Genomic DNA, 21,788 nt, shown 5'->3' on the forward strand with positions numbered 1-21,788 from the left:
GCCGACGCTCTATCCATTGAGCCAAACCGGTCTCGGCAATGAAGACATATTATTGGGTGAGGATTAAAAAAGATATAGCTCTACCCAGTTTGACTCAGTGGATAGAGTGTTGGCCCATGGACTGAAGCGTCCCAGGTTCACTTCTAATAAAGGGCATACACCTTGATTGCAGGCTCAATCTCAGGCCCTGGTCGGCATGTGGGAGGCAACCAATTGATGTGTCTCTTTCACATTGATATTTCTCTCATTCTATCTCTCTCCCTCCCTTTTACTCTCTCAGAAATCAATGGAAAAATATGCTCGGATGAGGATTAACAAACAAACAAAAAGATATATAGTAAGCATAAAAAGGACATAGAAACCATAAAAAAGAACCAGTTGGAAATGAAGAATAGAATAACTGAAATGGAAAATACACTAGAAAGAATCAACAGCAAATTAAATTAAACAGAGGATCAACTCAGTGATTTGGAAGACAGGTGGCAAAAAATATCAATCAGAACAGCAGGAAAAATATAATTTTAAAATATGAGGATAGTTTAAGGGACTTCTGAGATAGCACCAAGCATAACATTCAGATCATAGGGGTAACAGAAGGAGAAGAGAGAGCAAGAGATTGAAAACTTATTTGAAAAAATAATAACTAAAAACTTTCCTAACTTTGTAAAGGAGATAAAAATACAAGGCTAGGAAGCACAGAGAGTCACAAACAAGATAAACCCAAAGAGGCCTTCACAAAGTCACTTCATGATTAAAATGCCACAGATTAAAGAAAAAGAGACAATCCTAAAAGCACCAAGAGAAAAGCAAGGGAGCTCTCATAAGACTTTCAGCTGATTTCTCAACAGAAACTTCTCAGGACAAAAGGGATGGGCATGAAATATTTAAAGTGATGAAAAACAAGGACCTAAAACCAAGATTATTACTCTACCCAGCAAGGCTCTCATTTAAAATTAAAGGAGAAATAAAGAGATTCTCACACACAAGTCCCCTCCCCCCCAAATTTCATGACCACCAAACCAGCACTAAAGAAATGTTTAAAAAACACACACACATAAATATGTATAATGAAATAGCAATACCTATCAATAATCACTTTAAATGAATTAAATATAAATATATTAAGTGTCCTAATAAAAAACAGTGTAGATGAATGGATAAGAAAACAGACCCACCTCAGAATGAAAGATACACACAGATTAAAAGTAAAGGGATGGAAAAAGATTTAATGCAAATGGAAAGGGGGAAAAAAGCTGGGGTATCTGACAAAATAGACTTTAAAACAAATCTATATCAGAGACAAAAAAGAACATTACTAATGATAAAAGGATCGATCTGACAAGAGGAAAAAAATCCTAGTAAACATTTATGCACCCAACAGAACATCTAAATATATATAAAGTAAATAGTGATGGATATAAAGGGAGAGATAGACAGTAATATAGTTATACGAGGAGAATTTAACACATCATTGACATCAATGGATAGATCTTCCAGACAGAAAATCAACATGAAATCAGTGGCCTTAAATGACACATTAGATCAGGTGGATTTAATTGATATTTTTAGAGCATTTAAAGCAGCAGAATATACATTATTTTCAAGTACACAAGGAATATTTTCTAGGATAGACCACATACTAGGTCACAAAACAAATGTCAACAAATTTAAAATAATTGAAATCATATCAAGCATCTTCTCTGACCAGTGGTAAAAACTAGAAATCTATTATAATAAAAATACTGAAAAACACACAAACATATGGAGGCTAAATAACATGTTACTAAACAATGAATGAGCTAACAATGATATTAAGGAATAAATCAAAAAACGACTTAAGGTAAGTAAAAATGAAAACACAATGTTCCAAATTCTATAGAACACAATGAAATCAGTCCTAAGAGGGAAATTTATAGTAATACAGTCTTAACACCAAATCTCAAATAAAAAATCTAACCTTACACTTAAAGAATTTGTCAAAGAACAACCAACAAAGCCCAAAGTGAGTAGAAGTAAAGAAATAATAAAGATCAGAGAAGAAATAAACAAAATAGAGTCTAAAAAATAATACAGTGCAAAAGATCCATCAAACCTTTGAAAAGATAAACAAGATTAATAAACCTTTAACCAGATTCATCAAGAAACAAAGAGAAAGGGCCAAAATAAATAAAATCAGAAATGAAAGGAAGTAACAACTGATACCACAGAAATACTAAGGATTATAAGAAAATATTATGATCAATTAAATGCCAACAATTGGATGATCTGGAAGAAATACATAAATTCCTAGAAACATACAATATTCCAAGACTGAATCAAGAAGAAATAGAAAATCTGAACAGACCAATTACCTCTAAGAAAATCAAATCAGTAATAAAAAACAAACAAACCTCCCAACAAACAAAAGTCTTGGACTGGATGCTTTACAGGTAAATTTTACCAAAGAGTCAAAGAAGAATTAACATTTATCCTTCCCAAACTATTCAAAAAATACTCAAGAGGTGGCAAGTTTCCCAAGATTATTTTTTGAGGCCAGAATTACTCTGATTCCAAAACCAGATAAAGACATTAAAAAAAAAAATTATAGACCAATATCACTGATGAACATAGATGAAAAAAACAAAAAAACAAAACAAAACCTCAACAAAATATTAGCAAACCAAATTAAGCAATATATCAAATAGATTATAAAACATGGTCAAGTGGGATTTGTTCCTGGGATGCAAGGTTGGTTCAATACCTGCAAATTAAGTAATGGTATCACACACAGTTTTGGAAGGAAAGCCTCTCGTATTTCCCCTCCCAGGGTTAGATTAATTGTGAAGGATAAAAATGGTAAAACGAAAGACCAGAGGAGGACTCCTGCAGAACTTAGGCAACAATAGTCAACAGGTAAAAGCAATTTAGGTGTGTTTAAGAAGAAGAAGCTGTGGTTCCCTCTACCCTGCTCTCCTCTGGATTACTGATCTATTGAATTAAGTTTCTTCGTTTTGATTACCTGACACGAACTGTTTCCTAATGTGCTGCTAACCATGCCTGAGCTCTGACTTGTAGCAGGTGGAGAGGCAGGGACCCTGTGAGCATGTGGGGGCTTGAGGCAGGTAGGGCAGGGACTGCAGTCCTACCCCCATGACAGAGCCAAGATAACTTGCCTCCAAAGCTTGTTGTGAATATGTGGATAATGTGGACACTTGCACTTCATAGCACCAGCTTCTGTGCAACTCCCTGGGTTGGGCATGTGGGTTGAGGGACAAATTGCTTGGTAACTTCTGTGTTCTTAACCTGAAACCCAACTATGTCAATGTCTCCTAATTGTTCTTTAACCTCAGCTCATTTCCTCATCTTTCCTATTTGCTTTGCTGGTTCCAGGCAGATCCACAATGGATTAATTCCAGGAAAGCTCCTGAGAGTCACATCCTGAGAGCTCTGCTGGGGCAGTAGGGGCAAGGGGGAAGTGAAACTTCCCTGTGAGGCTCTCTGGCACAAGAGGAAACCCCCTCTCCAGTTCCACAGACTTGCCTGCCTCTGAGCTCCATAGCAATCCATGCTTTTAAACAAAGATTTGTTGGTTACCCTGCCAAGTCTAGGCTCACATACATATGATGGTATTTATGTTATAGTATGTGCATAATAAATCATCTAGTGATAGATGTTATACACAGAGGTTTGGGGTGGGTGCTGGGGTTTTATGTAAAGTGGGGCCAGGAGGCGATTTTGTGATATGGTCACTTGTTAGCAGAAACAAGTGACCATATCACAAGGGAATGAACATAGAGATCTGCTGAGAACCAATTCCAGCATGTGATAATTACAAGAGTTCTGTCAAAAGGTTGATGGGACTTGGGGGGGGGGGGGGTGGATTTCAAGGTTATGCCACATATGTAATTTACCTGTTGGTAATGGTTAAGGCACTTCCCCCAAACCTGAATAGGGTTATTGTTAACTGCCAGTCAGCTCAGGGCATTTTATTGCCTCCTGTTGGCCAAACACCTGAACAGCTATAGGCTAATCCCCAAACTGATAATGCTTCTGTATTCTATCCTTTGATACTTTACCCTTTGAAGTGTATATTTCCATCTCGCCTTGGGACAAATTGTGTTAGAATAAAAGCAGATCCTTGGTCAAGGTAGGAGTCTTTCCTTTAGCTGAAGCTCCTCTGACCACCAATGCCTTTCAAAAATATCTTTTGTCCTTGGACTCCTTAATATCTACTGAGGCCCTTTCTCCAAACGCTGAACCCTTTGTAAGGCTGGGAAAAGGACCCCGCATTAGGCCGCCCTAATGAGGGACACCAGAGTGCGAGCATTCTGGGCAGAAGGAACAGCAAGATGCAGCACCTGGCGGCTCATGTGAGGAGCAGCATGAAGGCTAGTGTGGCCAGAATGTGGTAGGGTGTCACTTTGGGAGTGGCAACAAGACACTGTGCTCCAGGGGTCTCACAGACACTGCCCTGTCCTTCTTGGTGTAGCCACCCCCTAACTACAAGGTGTTGGTGGTATTCTGGATCCTGGCCAAATAGGCAGGTGGCCTGAGGGAAAGAAGAACACATCAAATGGACATCATCTCCACAAAAGCAAATGCATTTCCCCCCCTAAATGCATGATTGATAAGCAGAGGCCTAGCTGAAATTAACTTCAGTCCATGAGGCATGCGGAGCACTGAGGGCTTACAGTGTTCCCTGTCCTCTTCACCTTGCTTAAATCCGCACATTAATCCCACAAGGTGAGAACTATTACTCTTTCTCAGTAACCAAAAGACTACCCAACAGTGACTGTCCAAAGTCCCATCTCTGGCATGTGGAGAGCCAGAATTGGAACCACATCCATCAGATGCTGGAGGCTGAGCTCCTCTCACCCTTTCACACTGGCCCAGCCTCAGGATCCCTTCCCAGGACTTTGCTGCCTCCTGTGTCCATCCCCACTCTTATCCTCCCCCAAGTGGACACTTTGTGCCCAACATCAGAGGAGAAGAAAGGTCCCTGACGTTGAAGTGGCCCTCTTTGGTCCTGGGACTCTGACGTTGCCACTGTGAGAGCAGCTGCTGGAGCTGCTCCTGGCCTTGAGGGAACAGAAAGAGAAGGCTCTGTTTTCTGCCCTAATGCCAGCAAACAACACCTGTGCAGGCTCTGGGACCCAGGAGGCAGGGGTCCCTGAGGAATTAGGGGAGCTCCAAGATGTCTGGGTTTTAGACATCTGTCTAGGTAGAAATTGTGCTCCACCCTGAAATGGTTATAACATAAATTCAGCATAATTGTAATAGCCCACCTCATCCCAGATCCGATATGAAGGAGCTCATGGAAAGACAGCAGGTTGAGGTCCAGGATCCTGCCACTTCAGGAGAAAGTTCCTGGGCAAGTCATCTCACCTCTCTGAGCCTTACCTACACATTTGTGAAACTGTGATGATAACCTCTATCATCACTATCTCTATCTGTTAGGCAGAGTAAACAAAATGAAAATATTTGGAGGTAATAAGTGTCTAATAAAGATTGTTTTATATAAATATTTATTGAGTACCTGCTATGTGACAGGCATGTGCTAAGTGCTAGAGACTGGACACGTTTCCTGCCCTCAGAGAGCACAGGTGGAGGACACACCCTGAAGAGACTGATTACGTTCGGTACAGTGTGATGTGGCAAGTGCTGTTATTTTTGTCTTGTATGTACATGTCTTTTTGTTCATATGTGAATCTGTGGCTATTCTATTCCTTTTGATATTATGGGCATGAGAGCAAGAACCTTGAGCAAGATTTGGGAACATGAGCCTACAGCAAACGCAGTGGCCTCTCCAGTGTAACAGAAAGAACATCCAGGGGGGCCTTCCAGAAGCATTCTCCAGGCCACACTCAGGGAGCCTGTGCTCTCCTGACTCGCACCAGGTGGGCAGGCAGAAGGATGCTCAACAGACCGAGGCCCCTGACTGATGCTGCAGGAGGCGAATGGCCGGTTCCACAGAATGAAAGGGACAACACATTTGTTAGAGTCTCAATTCTGTTTATTCTGTAAACACAAAAAGCTCAACATCCTACTGTTCTTGGTTTTGCAATCTCCACAAAATAAATATTTACCTTCAAAAGCAACAACTGTGATAATCATCACAGTAATATCCTTAAGCGCTGTTTCCCTCACACAAGCCAATCTCAGAAGTCAAGTCAGAGAGCTGTGTGTGGTCTGTTTGGATAATGATTTTCATGTGGAAACCTCATGCTGGAAATCAACTAGCAGCAGTTTTGCAGCAAGTCTGGTCTCTTGCTTTTAGACTTGACTTAAAACCAAAGCAATGGAGCATCCAACCCAGCGTTGGTTTTCTCTGTCCATAAAGTGAGGAGCAAAATTGCTTAAGTGACTACAGGGAACCAAGACACTTGCTCAGATCACAGTGGTCCTAGGAACAGGCCAGTCTCTGCCCAAGGCTATCAGGAGAAGTCAGTGTGTTCCCATATCTTAGGGATGGATCTCTCTCTCCCAACCCCTCAGAGAATGAGCTAAAATTTGAAACATGTTCTACTGAATTTCAATGATACTGATGGGAAATTTTAAGACCCATAAAGGAATACAAAAACACACATTCTGCAGGTCTAACGTGCCATTTACAACTGCTCTCCTCTTCCCAGTGGCTGCTGTCCCTCTCTCAGCTGCACCTCTTATTTATTTATTAAATTTTTTTTTTTTTTTTTTTATAGATTAAGGTGTTACATATGTGTCCTTATTCCCTCATTATCTCCCTGACACTGCAGGAAGGCCCACCCATGGTTAGATGGGATGAAAATTTCTATTGGTTTGGTTGATTTTGTTTACTTGGTAAATAGTTTTATGGTTTAATATTTTGATTGAAGTTCTGTGTTTTTGCATAACAAACATTAACTCTGGCCTAGAAAAAAAAAACTTAACCTAAAAATATTGGAATGCAATGCACTTTCTTAAAGGCACCTCTGACAATTCTTCAAGGTTCATTTTCTTCAAGATTTAGTCCTTAATAATGTCTGGAAATAGCTGTTCCTAAAACTTCTTGCTCATAATAAAGAAATTCGATCAAAATGGACACTTTGGGGATGTGGCTCTTTAAATGCTCTGACCAGCTGCACCTCTTAGAGCTGCAAAGAGGAAGAGACTATGTTTGACTACAAAAATGTCAAGCATTTTCTTTATACTTTGAGACTTCAAAATGTAAGCATGTATTTCAAGTTGGAATCTTTAAATTTTTTCTCAGAAAAAATTGCCACTTGTTAACTGCAAGGAGAACAGATATTGGACTGAGAGGGATTGTTCCACCATCCCACCAATTTCTCTGCCTGCCCCACTCTGCACAGCAGCCAAATCAGCCCTCTCAGGAAGAGGCTGCCTGGGATCTGATTTATGGCGGAGGCCAGCAGGGTGGGTTTCAAATACAGCAGTTGGTGTGCTACAGCACTAATGGTCGCCAGACAACACAGGGCATGAACAATCGCATTGAACTTCCACCCTGAGTTAATATAGTATAGATTTATCTGTCTCCCTTATCCTTAATGGAAGGCCTCTAGCCTGGCATGTTCTGGCTCCTGGTTCTCCTCCCTCATCTTCTGTTCTTGCCACCTTTCCCTGTGCTGTAGCCACACTGCCTTTCTGGTGCTGGGACATCCCAGGTTCATCCCTACCCATGGCTCCTGTTCGGCTCACTCCCTCACTTCATTTAGGTTTTGTTAGGATATCATGTTCTCAAGATATCTTCTCACTCTTACCCCAAGCACTTCGTCTGCCCTACTAATTTGTATATTCACGACATTGGATTTTCCTGAAGTCATATTGAGATGTCTCCACACTAGAATGTGAGCTCAGGTATGCCAGTGTGTTCTCTTACCACCGCGGCACCACTGTGTTCCTGAACACAGGACGGGGCCTGCCATGGAGGAGAGGCTCAGGAAAGATCTACTGGGTGACGAATGTATATTAAAATCAATGTGAATCTTTTACTTTCTTCTCTCTCCTGAGCATTAAGTTTATGGAATACGGAATTGGAAATAGGACAACATGGACATTTTGAGAGAAAGGATTTGGTAATGATGGCCTGACAGCTGCCAAAGCTGTGACCTTTCCTTATTTATCTGCACTCTAGATTTGTGTCTTTCTTCATGTCTTAAGAAAGTGCTTTATATTAGGATTAAAGTGTTGTTGGTGGAATTATCTCTCTATTATTTTCTGGAGACTAATATCTTATTTCAGTGAGTATTTAGGCTCAACCTTTAGTTGCTTCTATCCAGCTATTTAATGGTGTCATATAATGTATCAGTCTTAAGGGATCTAGAAACCCCACAGCTAAGCTTAGCTGCCTGTACCCTGGGCTTCACTGTTACTAGTAACAACAACACAGCCATGGCTGCTCCTGCTCTGCTTTCCAATTCCATTGAGACTCCCAGGCCAAGGCACCTTCCTGCCATGTGTGGGGCACAGGCTGACGAGCTGGCTGGGTGGCAGGCTGCAGCTATGGATGCAGGGACAGCTCCCTGTTCAAGGCTCATTACCACCCACCCATTTTCCACAGGGATCTGGTTTGTCAGAAGTGGGATGCAAAGAACTACTGGTTAGTTAAGTGTGTTACTATGTGCACAGGCCTCTGGCACTTCCAGACCTGGGCAGAGGGCAAGCAGCTCCAGCCTTCCCAGCTTGTGTCTGATCCACTGTACAGCCAAGCAGAGTGTTTGTCATCCTCAGGTGCCCAGCCTTTGATAAATAATACATGTCTCTGCTCCTAGAGAAGGTAGCTTTGCCAACTGGAATATGCTTGCTGACTTAGGGCACTGTGGTATCCAGGCAATCCCTTCTCCCACTGTGTGATTAAAACAAAAACTGGTGACCTTTTTAAAAAATAATTCCATTTATTCATTAGACATATTTTCATTGAATGCCCACTATGTACCTGAGAGGACACTGGGACTGAGGATACCTTGGATGGGAAGGACTCCCTTATAGAGTATCTAATGAATAGTCCACCTTCCTGCCAAGATCCAGGGTAAAGTTTTTTCTTTAACTTTGACTGGATAAAGCTAACACCCCTTGGGAAATGCTTTGTGACTGTCTTGGGACAGACCATGATGAGAAATTAATACAGTCCGGTGTCATTTGTTTTTGTACTAACAGAGGCCAAGGAGCTATTGGGATGCCTGAACCCTAAAAGCCATTTGAAAAATTTCTCAGTTATTAGACTATATTAGATCGAAATACCTGAAATTACCTACATTCAACTACATTTATACTATATACAAAAACAATTTCATATTCTCCACTCCAATATTTCTTCTATTGTTATACCTTTAGTGGGATGGCTCACAAAAATGAGATGGTCATTTCCTCTTTAGCCCTTGCCTCTGATGCGGCCAGAGGCCAGGAAATAGAGTGATGGTCTGGTTGACACAACTCTGGGAATATGAGATACTGTATACCCTATTCTAACTAGTGGTTGTCATAGCACCTTCTTTGGTTGTTCTTACAGAAGCAAACTGTTAGCCTGAGGCAGGAGACAAGGTTCTAGTCCTAGTCCTTCTAATTACAAGTCACACAGCAAGAAGCCGAGGCATTTCAGACATGGAACCCATGTCAATTACTACTGGTATCACCATCACAATTAGCCATATGGCTTTGGGCAAGTCACTTAACCTTTCTAAGCCTCAATTTCCTTATTTGAAAAATAAGGAAGACATGCATGAAAATGCTTTGCCAAGAGCTATTGAAATACAGTGGAACCTCATTTCTCAAACAGCTCTCATCTCAAACAATTCTCTTCTCAACCTGACAACCCTTTCATGCTGATACCTATATGGTCAGTCACACATCTCTCAGGTGACAGAGGAGAGAGTCAGTTTGCAAATATGAGTCAGTTTGCCACTGTTAAAAATCTTAGGATATTATGCTGTGAATATTTTCATGTAGTTTTTTTTTTGTTGCTGCTTATAATTATTGTTAAATTTTCACTTTTTATTATACATTTCCTTTAATTTTCACTTATACTTCATGTCCTTGTTTTTAAAATGTTTACTTATAGATTAAACAGTACAATAGACATGTATAATATGTAAGAAAGATTAAAACAGGGAATCATTTGGGGTCTGGAACAGGTTAATTCAATTTACTTTCTTTCTAATGGGGGAAAATGATTCTGTTTTCAAACAGTCTTCCAGAAGGAATTAAGTGAGAGAAAGGAGGTTCCACTGTGTAGAGGAGAGGTAAACGACTGGACATAGGCTTATCTTCCTCCTCCTGTTTCACAGTATGTGAGTTCAAGGGCAGGACCAGGCTGCCAGTGATGGGGGCACTCTCAGAGGCCTTTGTCTCTAATTGATCTAATGTGCTAAGTGAGCTTAATGTAAGTTAATTAATGGTACTACTTAAGTTGGAATTACCTGCAGAGCCTAAAACAGCATCAAAGGAATGAGCAGGCAGGTGTCTTTGGGGTAGCTGAGGAAACATGGCCAGGAGGAAAGCTGCTAAGAGGCATGCAGACCAGACCCTGAACAAGCCCAGGAGGGAGACTGCCTGAGGGCAAAGCACTCAATCAAAGGCTGGCTTCCACACCATCCTGTATAGCTACGGTTTGAACTTCAGGTTTTCTTGAATCTTTGAAGCTGAGTTTCTGGGCATTTCCTTGGGAATGGAGTCTATTTTTTGGAAACCACAATTTGAACCGAGGAAGGAGACTAGGTGATCTAGCTTTCATCCGTGTTCCTTTGGGACTTAGGGAACTTTGGTGCTCCCAGGTTAAAAGAGTTAATTTGGTTTTGTGCCCTGTGAAATGGGGGAAATATGAGGTCTCTCTTCACCTCCTTGAGCAAAGGACACAAAGACCCTTTAGAAAGGAAGGTGAACCCCTGACACTTCGGAGCTTTGAAATATGTGTTGTCAACAAAATGAAAACCCTGTTTATTTTCTTAGAAGCCCACTAGTGCATAGAGAATGAAAATCAAACATTCCAGGGAAATTTTATTTTTTTCTCCCAAAGACACATGCTAGGATTAACCTACAAATGTGCTGTCACAAGTTAATTCAGCACAGTCTGGCTCACTTGAGGGTGGGGAGAGAGCAGAGCAGAGATCCCAGCTGATTATCACTGGGGTCCCCAATCTTCTCCTCCAGTGACAAGGGCACAGGCGGGTCATCATAAGGACAAATGCAAATTTCCTAGTTTTGAAGAGTAACTGTCTTTTTGGTGGACTTTGTCAACATGTAACTTTAAAGATTGTAAGTGGCTATGGCTTAGAAATCTCAGAGCATCAAGTCAGGCAAGCAATATTTTGTATCTTAATTATTTTCCTTGACTCCTTTTCTCCTTTAGCCCAGAATGGCTTTTCACCACCTTAATGTTTGGAATTAGCTGCAGTTTCACTCTTGACTAGAGGTGTCTCAAAAGTGCAGCCTCAGAGCCACAACTGTAGTGGCCGCAGAGCAGTGGAGGGGCTGGTCTGTTTGCTCCCCTCCTCTCTCTGTTCTTCATTCTTGTCATCTCAAAGCCATGTGTCCCGCCATCTCTGTCAAAGTCCCCCAACTGACAGGACTTCTACTGCTTTATTTGTCCCTCTTGATTCTCTTCCTGCTTTTGGCGGGACAGTCCAGATTTTTAACGATTTTCCCACATCCCGCGGTGTTTTTAAAAAGTCCCTATTTTTGGAAAGAATCTTTCCAATCCTTCCAAAAATCAGGACTTTTTAAAAATGCCATTGGACGTGGGAAAAATTGTTAAAAATCTGGACTGTCCCGCCAAAAGTGGGACGATCTAGTCACCTTACTCTTGAACCCTCACCTGCTGTCCTCTCCGCCCAGCTGCCTCTGTCCTTTCCCTGACACCTCCAGCCTTTGCAGTGTGGGAGCAATTGCTGCAGGATGCTGAGAAATCAGAGGTGCTCTTGTTCAGGAACCCAAACTCCTCCATGATATCTCAGAGCATCTAGAGGAGCCTCTTAGCTGGAACTGAAACCCTCAGTCATCAGAAATACAGCCCTCCTTCCCCATTTCCTCACAGAGGCCAAAACCACAGCTGAAATGTCTCTGTAAAATCATTGTTTTTTTGAGGGTCAATCTTCCAGAGCTTGTCAGTGGGGAGGGGACTGTAGGCACAGGGTGCAGCCAAAGTCCCAGCTGCTGCTTGCCTTCCCGTGACCAGGCTCAGGTCAAACCTGAGAAACACACTCTCATGCTCTCTGCAGACACCCACTGTCCTAGTGGCCAAATCTTAAAGCCTGGTAAGCACATACAGAGATTAGCTCACTAACCAAATAGCAAAACAGGATTTCTGATGTTTTCCTGAAAACAAAGAAACAATCATAGGTCTTAGAACTAGCAGCTCAGACATATAGTAATTGGGAAAGCTTGTTCAAACGCAACCCAAATATGACATGCATTTCAAAAATGCACTCAGGCTGTTTTGCAGCCCACGACACCTCAGTCTTATCCAGAGCTTATGAGTTTAGGAAACCAAAGAGAATGACCAAGGCTTACCTGAACGCCGTTGTAGGGTCAGTTTCTAATCCAAGCAGAAGACGGTCTGTGAAAAAAGCCAAGCACAGCCTTATTTTGGGCCACCAGGTTGCACAGGTGCTCCCAGAAGCAGGTGCTGGCGGCCCACAGAGCTGCCGAGGATGAGACACCTCTCACTGTCAGCCTCACCTTCCCTCTGTTCCAAAGGGCTTCCTGGGACTCTTGCCTGCTCCCGTCCTGCGGGCGACTTCGGAAAAGGCAGAGGAGAGGGGCTTTCCCTCACTGCAGACTCACCTGCGCCATCTGGAGGTCTCTCCCGGCGCTGACGATGCTGGCGCCTTGCTCTGCAGGTTAATCCCCTCTGCAGCCTTCCCGGACAGGGACACACACACCCTTGGCTTTTGGCTTCCTGCTCTGAGACAGCAGTTGGAATCTGTAAAATCATTGTTTTTGTGAGGGTCAATCTTGCTTCTGTCAGAACAGCCGGAGCCTTGGGGCACTGGAATTCTAAAAAGCCATGTTAGCATTAAAATACCATTGATGAAAAGGGGGTCCTCAAGGGAGATGGCCTTGATACATCTACTCAGCTTTGAAACCTGCTGGCACATTCCTGCCCTCCACTCATCTACTGCAGGCTCTGTGTCCCTGGCATCTCTTTCTCCCCCTCCCAACACTGCACACGCCACCATATGCTCCACGTAACTCCATATAACCATTTATACCCATTTAACTCCAGATAATTAGAGATATCTCATATAACTAGATAATCAGGAAGATGTTTGAAACACAAACATTTTGAAAGAATATTGCCTTTCAGTATCAGTTGTTTCTTTCCCAAAAGTTAAATGAATAAAAAACAAAACTCTCTCCCAACCCCACCTACACCCGGAGGAACAGAGCGGCTCCTCTAGGCTGGGTTGACTATGTTCTCCTTTTCCATCTCAGTCTGTCTGCTCTGAAACACACGATGCAATTCACACACGAACAGGTGTGTGAATGGCTTAAGAGAGAAAGAAACAGACAACTGTGTGGGACTCCGGTGAGGACCCCGAAATACTCTTCCTGCCTCTAACAAGGTTGGGCAGAACCATATTTACTCCAGCTACTTGGCCAGTGTGGATGACCAATCCAGACAGTGTAAGTTCCCAAATAAGGAACTTAACTTGAATTTTAGGCTTCGTCATTTATATTGCTCATGCTCAGCCCAACCTGAGGGTTTGTGATAAATTAAAATTGCCAACACTATTAAATTAGAAATGTAGGAAGACAAACAGAAAGTAAGTATTCTGAAATTAAATCCTTTCATGTCCTTTTTAAATTGCTGCCAGACATTCAAAGAGTTAATCTGTAAGTTTGCTTGGGATAATTGTATATTATGCTGTTGTAATTCTAGAATATCAAGAGATGTGTTACCTTTGTCTCCAAGCACCAAAAAGATGATTTTTATTGATCCCCCAAAGGTTCAAGGTACTATTATAAGTAATGGGGGTAACACAAATCTGGGAAAAATTTTAATGACATTGTAGAATAATATTATGTAAGGATATTCTTTGTTCTAGGTCATGGCAATTCCATTTCAAACTAGCTGTCCATTTCTTTTTGTATAGATCAGGTCTTAGTTACATTTTCTGCACCTCTCCCAGGGGCAAGTAGTGATAGTAGTGACACCCTTTCTTTGGTGTCCGCACAAGCTAGAAACCTCTCTAATTTTACACACAAAGGGGCACTATTTTGACTTTGTGTCATACAAAAGGGAAGCTGGGTGGCGACCCCTATGTAATTATACTTTCTTGCCCTACCCATGGTTCTCCTGGATGACCAAGGTGTTTGGTATTATTGGTGACAACACTAGGCGGGGGATCACCCCACATAAGGGCTTTTACCTGTGAAGGGTCAGGAACATAAGTCCAAAATACTCCCCCATTTGCTCCAGGTAATATTACCATATACATCTGATGATTGCTACCCTGTTTCCCCGAAAATAAGACAGTGTCTTATATTAATTTTTGCTCCCAAAGATGCGCTAGGTCTTATTTTCAGGGAATGTCTTATTTTTCCATGAAGAAGAATACGGTACACATTTATTGTTAAATGAAAATAAAGGAAATTTATTACCTGTATACGGTATGGTAGTACGGTAGTTGTCAACACAAACCAGACAAACTGTGAATCCTACAGTATCAAGAATTTACTCATTTATTCAATGACAATCATGTCATCATCTTCTGGAACATCATCATAACAATCCAATTCCTGAATTTCCTGGTGAATTTCTTGTGACTCCATTTCTTTCAGAATCAGTGGGCCAAATCTCTCATGTTTAGCCTAGGGGGGGGCTTATTTTCAGGGGGATGTCTTATATTTCACTCAGAAGGAAACCTGTAAGTAGGTCTTATTTTCAGAGGATGTCTTATTTTCGGGGAAACACGGTAGCAGGCTAGAAAGGCGTTCTCAGGTGTTCTTGGGGTTCTGGTTACCTCACAATTTCTTCCCTGAGGTTTGACATTCTGATTGGCGTTTCTCTGTATCTGAATCTATATATTTTCTTCCATTGTGTAGAGGGCCTCCGAGGCAGGCACCTGAGCATTCTATATTGGCCCTTCTTGCCCTTTTGGCCAAGAGGGGCCTTCTTCTCACAATCCATTTGCCCACAGCTATTGCCTGAGCTTTCTATTCATGTCGAGGTTGAAGCCTCGTGATGACTGGTACCATAGATCTGTCTCTCACCCAGTTGGGAGAGCTGGGCCCTCCCTGGAGAAGAAACCCGGGTTTCCCAAGATATGTGATCAGTGCCAGGACTCTGCCAGCAGGCAAGGGGATCCAAGGCAGGAGCTGGGTGTGGAGGCCACAGGGGCAGAGGGTACCAAGGAGACAGAACTGAACCTCATATCACCCTGCATGGCCCAGAGGATGGCTGGTTAACCAGAGACAGGTAAGATTCCTCAGGGAAGAAACAACAGGGGTTGGGAGATTGGAATGGGGGGATGAGGACAAATATGTGATACCTTAATAAAGAAATTTTAAAAAAGTAAGTATTCTGGGCTAATCTTTTTTTGTTGTTATTGCATATAATTTTGACATTTTGATGTGTTCAAAATAAGTGGTTTGAGGATGGAGATTATTTTAGGTGTAGCATTTTTCTATTGAAAATTAAAAGGTAACTTTAAGTTTACAAAAGAGAGATGACACTGATATTACTAAAAGATAGAAAAAGAGATAGGAGAAAAAATTAGAATGGGCACGGAATATGAATGCTGTAGTAGTGTGATATAGTGTGGTAGGCAGTTAGACAAATATGAGCAGAGCAAGGATGATGGGCCAGTACAGAAGGTCACCAGGACAGAAAGCCCTGGGTGCCCAGCAAGGACTTTGCCCCCAGGGTAATCTTTCTTTCCCTAGCATATCACTGGTCATTAGACCCCCTAACCTCTCATATCACTGGTCAAGGGGTTCAGACCCTCCCCTGACCTTTCCTCCCCAGGAATGTTGCTAGTAATGCAGGTTAGACCCTCTTAGATGGGGAAACATAGAAGGGAACTGGAGAATAGCCCTTAAGCATTAAGACCCCAGGACTAAGAGGTTCTGACCCACATCAAAGCCATCTACGAAGCTGTGTTTCAGCTCCAGGCCCAGAAATCAGCAAAACCAGACTAGTGATGCCATGGCTGACCCAGGACCAGCTGCATTGAATAATAACCTCTCCTCCCCATCCCCCACTCCCAGCTCCAACCAATCAGTGGAGACCAGGAGCCTGAAAGGACACCCCTGGAAACCTGATGAATATTCTATTGAGATCTTCCTCTGGGACCTTTCCTAAAATCCCTTAAAAGCCCTTAGAACAAAGGACCCAAAGCTCTCCGTCCCCAGAGCAAGCTCCACATTTCCCTTTCCCCTCTTCTTTCCCGCTAGGGCGATGTGCTTTACCATTAACTTCCTCTCTCCTAAGCTCCAAGTAACTTCTTTTGCCTCGGTAACTTTCTCTTATAATTTGAGTCTTTAAAATGTTTTCTTTCTGCCGAAACCGGTTTGGCTCAGTGATAGAGCGTCGGTCTGCAGAACTGAAAGGTCCCAGGTTCGATTCAGCACAATGAGAGAGACAGTTCAAATCATTGGCCTCAAGGAGCTTATACAGTTGACTCTTGAACAGCACTGGGGTTAGGGATCCCTCTCAAAAGTCCATGTGTAACTTTTTACTCCCCAAAACTTAACTACAGTTGTCCTTGGCATCCATGGATTCAACTAACTGCAGATTTGAAAATAGTATTTTTGATCCATGGTTGGGAATCTGCAGGGGGAAATCTGTGGTGTGGATGTGAAAATACTGTTTTTGAAGTGGGGTTGGTTGAATCAGAGGATGTGAAACCTGTGGCTATGAAAGGACACCCATATTTACCAGTATTGATGAAAACCCACATAAGTGGACCTGCACAGTTCAAATCCATGTTCTTCAAGGGTCAACTGTACTTCTGTTATCTAATAACTATGTCATACACTTTCTGGAGGTGCTACCATCAGACAAGGGGTAGAGCACATCTCAGCTGTGCGGGTGGGATTATCATCATCTGCTGCTGACAACTTCCTGCTATCTAATTACTGTCTGAAAAAGTGTCATCAGAACAAATGCACCAAATTATGGTGCTTCTTTCTGGAAGCTGACGCTGACATTTAACTGTCTTTACCCAACAACTCACCACAGCAAAGTTCAAACAGAGTTTGTACAAATACTGTTTTGATCTGCAGTTAGTTGAATCCATAGATGTCAAAGACAACTATAGTTAAGTTTTAGGGGAGTCAAAAGTTATACGTTTTTACCTACAAAGAGAGTTTTCTCCGAGTTCCCTCTAAGAAATTATATTGTTCAGATCATAGTATGGTTATGAGTATTTGATGTGATTTTTTAATGCCCATGCTGGGTGCTCAGTAAAACCAAGTTATTCAGAATAAATTGACCATGAAATTTGCAGCTTCAGATCTGTCCCATGACTGAAATAGAACTGGAATTGTTTTCTGAGGGAACCCTGCCCCTGCCTTCTTGGAGTGAGGCCTCGTAGCACAGCTTTTCTGTTCTAAGATGTGTGGACCTCAGCTCTGCTGGCAGGCACCTCATCGGTTCTGCCCTTCTGAGAGCATGGCTAGCTAGTTGTTAAAGTATTACCTAGACCTCTGCTGCTCACATTTATCAGAGCTCTGTAGGCAGAAAAGACAGGAAAATAAATATTGATATTTGTGACTTAAAGTCTCATGCTGTTGTCCTAAAAAGTGAGGATCCTATCCAGGACCTTGGTTTGCAAACAGATACCCAAAATAGAAGAATGAAGTTAGGTGGTACAAAGGACACAAGCTAGCAGATGGAGAACGAGGTTGCATGAGGGTAGTGCTTTGGCTAATAAAGGGGTCAGGATTGGTTGTTCTGAGAAGAAAGGAGGGATTCTTGCAGAGTAGGAGGGAAAGGTGCAAAAACCCTGGGGAAAAAGCCAGTTGTGCTGGCAGCCCTTTAACATAGAGAAACCCGATGGCTGAAAACAGGGAACTGGCCTGAGTGGGCTGAGCAGGCTCGGGATGGGCAGTGGAGACCACAGGGTCAGGGGTAGGGATTTTGATATTATTCTAAGTATGTCATGATTTAAAAATCAAGGAAACTTATTTTAGGAGAGGAACATCCTCTACACTAGGGGTGTCGAACTCAATCAGAGAAGGGGCCAAAATCTAAAATCCAGCCTAAATCGCGGGCCGAATGGTTTACTGAACAGTCATAAACTGACAATGTCATAAACTGACAGCGGAGTGCAGTGATGACAGCGCGGTGTGGGCCACATTGCAAGGCCTGGCGGGCTGGATTTGGCCCGCGGGCCTTGTGTTTGACACATGTGCTCTACACCTAGCAGAATGAGGAAGGAAAGACACTGGGTCACGAGGGAGCATGTGCACAGGTTAGACCCTTGATCTTGTCAGCTAGACCCAGGGAGATAAAAGGCTAAGTGAGCCATTAGTAGGCCTGGGGAGTGTGCCGCTGGAGCAGAAAACAGGATGGGACAACTCCAGGGCAAAGGCAAAGCAGAATAACCGATGTGGGCTACAGGTCACTGATTTGATTCTGTTAGAGAGTGAGATTCTGCATTTAGTTATTTAACTACTTTGCCACACCCAATACCCTGCTGCTAATTAAAGCAGTACAAGCCTGACTCTCCTTTACTACCTATTTACTCAGGATTCCTAAGGTGGCCAGTTTATTAATAAGGCTGCCAACCTGGATTTGGCACCCTCAGTTGTCAGTAATGACTCTGTTTACAGAAAGTACCAAACCCTGAGAAACAGACCTGAGCCAGGAGAAAGCCTCAGGTCAGGATCAGAGTGGAGGGCAGGGCAACTCCCCAGTGCCCTCAGCTCTCTCCGCTTTCCTTCCTGAGCTGGCCCAACCTATTGCCATTATGTTAGCAATAAAAGTATAATTGAAATTGATCCTCGCCTCAAATGACTTTGGGAGCTCCCACAGTGCAAAGGTTCAAAATACAAAATCTTTTTTATAACCTTTAATATTGTCATTTAACCCAACAGTACAGATCAACATAAATTATAAAACCTACTTGCATTGTACCAGAAAAATTAAGAGAGGGAGGAAACAGTTTGGAAATATGGAATATTGATGTCTTCATTTAAAAATCAACAAATTCATTTTTTAATGAACAAGTTCATATTGATGGCTTTTGGGCAATGGAATCAGGGGTCCATGAGATTATTACTATATTATTAGTGGATATCCACAGCAGGGAAAATGAGGCTATAGTCTAATCATTTGTGAATGGAATTTTATCACATTTTTTGCAAGTTATTTGTAAGGCAGAGGATTCATCAATGTACAAGGGCTAATGTGTTCTCGGGGGACATTTAATTCTGCAGAGTATATAGCATGTCCTTACCTTGCACCTAGTAGCATGAGTGTGAACTTAAAAGCTATGGTGGGTAAAAAAAAAAACAGATTGGGGACAAAAAAATATTCTGATAGGATTTGACTTGGCTGACACAGCTGCTACCTCTCAGCTGCTATCCAGTCTCTCATCTCAGTCATAGCTTCCCATCTCTATTCAGGGCAATGCACCTGGATAAACAGCTACATCTCTCAGCTTCCCTTGCAGCTAGCATACTCTCAGTCTGTAGAACTGGCCAATGAGCCACCACAGAAGTGTGTGGGACTTCCAAAAGGGCTGCTTACCAACTCATCTGGGAGGAGAGCTGATTTGTTCTCTTCCCCTTACTCCTTGATGCCGCCTGGTGCTGATGTGATGACTGGTGTGAAAATGGTGGAGCAAGAGGACAACTGAGCTTTGGCCCCTTCTTGGAGCTGTCATGTCAGCCCTGAAGTATCTCCTCCATTAATGGAAAAGTGTAAACCATCATGTCTCTTAGCCATTGTGCTCAGGCCTCTGTTAATAGAAGCCTAATTAATTTGAATAGTCTCTCATGAAAAATCTGAATATGCAATTTATTTATTTTTAGATAATAGAGATTTAAGAAAGCTTAGCTTTTATATTGGTTATAGTGAAGTCTCATTCAGAGTATAGAAGAAATTGAAGTGTTGGTTAAGTGAAAAGATTCTGACTTGTGAATGGATAGTAAAGAGTGAGAGTTCCTTGCTGCCTAATGATTGTCCTCAATGGGCCAGAGAATCTAGCCAATCGAGAGCCAGAGGTGCCAGGCTGCAGGTTCTGAGTTTGAGTGCCAGGAGGGTGTGGGTCATGGCTTGGCCCCTCTCTAAGTCACTCAGTTTGGAAATCCTCAACACTCAAGTATAGGGATAGGGTTTTAAGTTCAACATGGTTCCTCACAATTGGACTAGGCATTAGAGAGATGGGACAGGCTCTCCTCTGCCCATCCCTTCAAGGGGACCAGGAATTTCCAACTACACTCTTTGGAGCAACTTCAAGTATAAGAAAAACTCCAGATGGATGATGCCTAATTAAGAGGCTTATTAACTGTATGCATAGCATCTTCAAGGTGGAAATATGCATCCCAGAGGTGATTAGAACAATTCACTGGGAGGGGAATAGAATATTAAGACTTCCACTTACATTGATTTCTATTATCCTATATAATAAATGCCCAGTGACCCAAACAGCACAATGGCCAGAATGACCAGGGACCAGAATGACAGGGGCCCCTTGTCCAGGCCGTGCCTGCCCCCCTTCAGCAGGAATCCCCACCCTGATCAGGGACATGGCCACTCTCCAAACCGTTCATGACCCCTTGCCTAGGTTGGCTCCACTTCCTGGTAGGGACCCTTCACCCCAATTGAGGGGATGGCTGGCCTGCAAACCCTTGGTGGCCCCTTGGCCTGGCCACCCCCACCTCCCAGTGGGGACCCCTGCCCCAATCTTGGCCCCCCATCAGGGCTGGCCAGCCAGCCCCCACCCATGCACCAGGCCTCTATCCTATATAATAAAAGGGTAATATGCAAATTGATCCTAATGGCGGAATGATCAGAAGAATTGCTGGACCAGTCACTATGAGGTGTACTGACCACCTCTCAGTCCCTTTCCCCAGGCTGGCAGGCTTCAAGCACCTGATGGCAAATGGGGAGCCAGGGGTGGGTGATGGGGGATAGGGGCAGTGCCAGGCCAAGGCCCTCGGCCCTTTGGTCAACCCACACATAGAGGGTGACCCACGGTGGGGGTGGGCTGGCAAGCGGGCAGTAACAGATGTCCTCTTGGTCCCTTCCCCAGCACCAATCACCCAATGGAGAACGGGGAACTGGGGGTGGGTGGTAGTGGGGGGTGGGGGCCAGCTGCAGGCAGCTGAAGAAGATGGCTCAGATCGCAGGCCAGACCTAGGGACCTTACCTGTGCAAGAATTTCATGTACCAGGCCTCTGGTCTGAAAAATAAAAAAACAAACCACACATTATTCACATCTAACCTAGGAATTGCTTTTTTTCTTTTTAAATGTGTTTTTATTTATTTTAGAGAGAAAGGAAGGGGGAAGGAAAGAGAGATAGAAACATAGATCAGCTGCCTCCTGTCCTCCACCCCCCTACTGGGGATCAAGCCCAAAACCCAGGCATGTGCCTTGATCTGGAATTTGACTGGTGACCTCTAGATGCATGGGTGGATGTTCAAACACTGAGCCACACCAGCTGGGCAGGAGTGCTTCTTTTTACATGTCTTCTTTTACATGGTAAAAACAGGTCTAATGAGAACATCCTAGAAGTCGCCAAATGTTTTACAATTCTCAAGAAGAGTTAGACTATGCATTTACTTTCATTACTTGTTGTTGTTGGCAAAATAAAATCTTTATTTCCTTTTCTTAGTTGACCTAACAATTAAAATAATAACAGTAATAATGTATTAGATTATCGAT

The 21,788-nt window shown here is 42.8% G+C and overlaps 1 protein-coding gene across 6 annotated transcripts in view; it reads right to left on the minus strand.

Annotated features, from left to right (window-relative positions):
* EDAR (ectodysplasin A receptor) overlaps window positions 1-12,659 on the minus strand; it is an 88,189-nt gene extending 75,530 nt beyond the window's left edge. For all 6 annotated transcript variants that reach the window (XM_084872480.1, XM_084872483.1, XM_084872482.1 and 3 more), the window contains exon 1: window positions 12,460-12,659. The gene's annotated coding sequence lies outside the window, so the exon portion shown is untranslated. The remainder of the gene's footprint in view (window positions 1-12,459) is intronic.
* Window positions 12,660-21,788: the final 9,129 nt, after the last annotated feature.

Source organism: Pipistrellus hanaki (genome assembly GCF_964339955.1).
Source record: "Pipistrellus hanaki genome assembly, chromosome: 2".
Lineage (NCBI taxonomy): Eukaryota > Metazoa > Chordata > Mammalia > Chiroptera > Vespertilionidae > Pipistrellus > Pipistrellus hanaki.